Source organism: Nerophis lumbriciformis, linkage group LG03 (assembly GCF_033978685.3).
Source record: "Nerophis lumbriciformis linkage group LG03, RoL_Nlum_v2.1, whole genome shotgun sequence".
Taxonomy (NCBI): domain Eukaryota; kingdom Metazoa; phylum Chordata; class Actinopteri; order Syngnathiformes; family Syngnathidae; genus Nerophis; species Nerophis lumbriciformis.
The window spans coordinates 3,435,001-3,438,393 of record NC_084550.2 but is presented as its reverse complement, the minus strand read 5'-3'; the positions used below and the strand labels follow the sequence as shown (position 1 = coordinate 3,438,393).

General features: G+C 41.3%; 1 long non-coding RNA gene across 1 annotated transcript in view; it reads left to right on the top strand.

The window, feature by feature from the left end:
- The first annotated feature begins 2,681 nt into the window (after positions 1-2,681).
- LOC140677581 (uncharacterized) overlaps positions 2,682-3,393 on the top strand; it is a 9,341-nt gene continuing 8,629 nt past the window's right edge. The window contains exon 1 of the long non-coding RNA XR_012049355.1: positions 2,682-2,771. This is a non-coding gene — a long non-coding RNA (uncharacterized lncRNA). The remainder of the gene's footprint in view (positions 2,772-3,393) is intronic.

Genomic DNA, 3,393 nt, shown 5'->3' with positions numbered 1-3,393 from the left:
CAAAGATTGCAAAGTGGCACTTTTATTTTATTTATTTTGAACTTGATGCAAGTTATTTGATTTATTATTGAACTTGATGCAAGTTATAACACTTTTATTTGATTTATTATTGAACTTGATGCAAGTTATAACACTTTTTTTGATTTATTATTGAACTTGATGCAAGTTATAACCCTTTTTTTGATTTATTATTGAACTTGATGCAAGTTATAACCCTTTTTTTGATTTATTATTGAACTTGATGCAAGTTATAACACTTTTGTTTTATTTATTATTGAACTTGATGCAAGTTATTTTATTTATTATTGAACTTGCAGCAAGTTATACCAGGCAGCACGGTGGAAGAGGGGTTAGTGCATCTGCCTCACAATACGAAGGTCCTGAGTAGTCTTGGGTTCAATCCCGGGCTCGGGATCTTTCTGCGTGGAGTTTGTATGTTCTCCCCGTGACTGCGTGGGTTCCCTCCGGGTACTCCGGCTTCCTCCCACCTCCAAAGACATGCACCTGGGGATAGGTTGAATGGCAACACTAAATTGGCCCTAGTGTGTGGATGTGAGTGTGAATGTTGTCTGTCTATCTGTGTTGGCCCTGCGATGAGGTGGCGACTTGTCCAGGGTGTACACCGCCTTCCGCCCGATTGTAGCTGAGATAGGCTCCAGCGCCCCCCGCGACCACAAAGGGAATAAGCGGTAGAAAATGGATGGATGGGCAAGTTATACCACAGCTGCACAGTTATTTTATTTATTATTGAACTTGATGTTATTTTATGTTATTGAGTTTGAATGTATACAACTTGATGTTACTTGATGTTCAATAAATTTGAAAATGTTAAGCTTGGCGTTAGCGTTCTGTTGGGGCGATGGGGGCAGGTGGGGCTTGAAAAATCGCCCTTGTCCAAAGTGGGGGATGACAAAAAAAGTTTGAGAACCACTGCACTAAGGACTGTTCTTTCACAATATTATGTCACTCGACATCCATTGCTCTCGGTCTCCCCTAGAGAGGGGGGGGGGTTACCCACATATGCGGTCCTCTCCAAGGTTTCTCATAGTCATTCACATCGACGTCCCTTATGTGGGCTCTGTACCGAGGATGTCGTTGTGGCTTGTGCAGCCCTTTGAGACTTTTGTGATTTAGGGCTATATAAATAAACATTGATTGATTGGTATTATTATTATGTAAAGATTTTTAGTACAAAAAGACTGATACTTCACCCATGGTAAAATTCCACCTTGACTCCTCCCCTCCCCAAACGGACTATTTAAAAGGTGTGTGCAATGTTCCCTCTAATTGTTCATGTGTGTGAGCAAAGGCAAAAAGTCCCTGAGCATTGAGTGGAGCCCATGTGAGCAACATCACACCTGCACACTGTGGCTACACCAGCAGCACACCTGGCCCAAACCTCACTAAATAACAACTTCAATCTCCATCCATCCATCCATTTTCTACCGCTTGTCCCTTTCGGGGTCGCGGGGGGTGCTGGAGACTATCTCAGCTGCATTCAGACAGAAGGCGGGGTACACCCTGGACAAGTCCCCACCTCATCGCAGGGCCAACACAGATAGACAGACAACATTCTCTTATTATTATAATCAAATGACAGCAGTCATTTCCATTTCTAATATAAGTGTTTAGGCCCACTTACAATGACAATAACAACAAATATTGTTTTTCATGAACTGTGTATGTAACAGTCGTTGATCTGCGTTGTGTATCTTGTAGTGAGGCGCACACACAGGAGTTGAATCATGGAGGATTTATTCACCTTTTTTGAACAGAAACAAAAACAACGGGGCGTCACACACAGTCCACGGCAAAAAGGATCTCTCTCCACAGCTCCGAGCGTCAGTGCTCACTGAATTCAATTATGTATTCTTAATGTGGAAATAATAATAATAACTAAAATAGTAATAATAATAATAATAATGAAAAGGTAAATAAAGCATAAAATAGTCTCAATTAAATTAATTAAATAAAACACAGTATATAAAATATATACTTCAGCAAATAACAATATATATTAAGAAAAATGATCCTTAAAATGTGCAGTAATACACCTCATCTTTCCCACCCACATCGACTCTTTTTATATTTTTTATACAATAAACTATGTCAAAAATACCTCATAACATACATACCTTTTTAGAACAGAAACAAAAACAACGGGGCGTCACACACAGTCCACGGCAAAAAGGATCTCTCTCCACTAAAAAATAAAGAAGAAAATAATACACACTCATATTAATGCTAGAGCGTCACACAAGATGTCCACACAGACACACAGCAGACCCGTGCGTAAACTTACGAGACCAGGAAACCCCGCAACAACTGCCGCTAGCAATAAGCTAATCCACACATAATTTAGCATACAAAAGTCTTTTTTTTTTGTCACTAATTCAACAACCAACATTCAGGAGTTCAGTTATTTGCGCAACATTCTCACAACATTGTCACAACACTGGCTGAGTGCACACCCACTAGGTGTGATGAAATTTGCATTATGACGCGCACCTTAGAGGGAACCAGTGGCGTGTCTGTTGCAGGAGAAAAGGGGCGTGTCTGTTCCAGAGGGAACCAGTGGCGTGTCTGTTCCAGGAGAAAAGGGGTGTGTCTGTTCCCAGACACGCCCCTTGTCCTGCTACGTAGGTGGTGTACTTGTCCGTCGTTTGTACCACTAGAAGGGAAAAAACCACATGACAGCCGGTGTACACGTACAGTATATGTACATACATGTACTCGTGTGCGCCGTGTTTCGTTCAACAGCACGTCTTAAGGTAGGTTAGTCGTGACAACTGGATTTAGAGGACATGATGGATCATCCTGCAAAGATGTCAACTGTAGAAGAGCAGCAGCAGTGTTGTGTGTGTTTAGAGACGTGCAAAGATCCAGTGTCTCTCAGCTGTCATCACTGCTTCTGTGTCCACTGCTTGGACACACTCAGAGGACAACATGCAAGCAAGACATGTCCACTTTGCACAAGGAGAAGGTCAATGGATACACCGCTGCTCTTTTCTGATGGCAAATATGATTTTGACAACGTCCAATAAAAGAAAAAGTGCATTTTGCCAAAGGACAGCGTCAATGGAACTACAAAGTGAGTTACTTTATATACACTTTAATATCACTTGCTATGTGCTTAAAACTGTATTGCAACTCATTTTGTCCGTTTTATTATAGTCTAATGGCTGTTTGGCAGCAATTTTTTGGTATGGCATTCAGCTACTTTTTATAGCAACGCTTGCGCCCCACACTTGACAAATTACAATTGTCTGTTCGACATCTTAATTCCCACTTGAAGCCAAACCACCGCCAGAGATGGACCCCCTGCTGTTTTGGGGGGAATTAATTATTCCTCCATTTGTTACCAGATTCGCACCTTTTCTCTCTCGTATTACA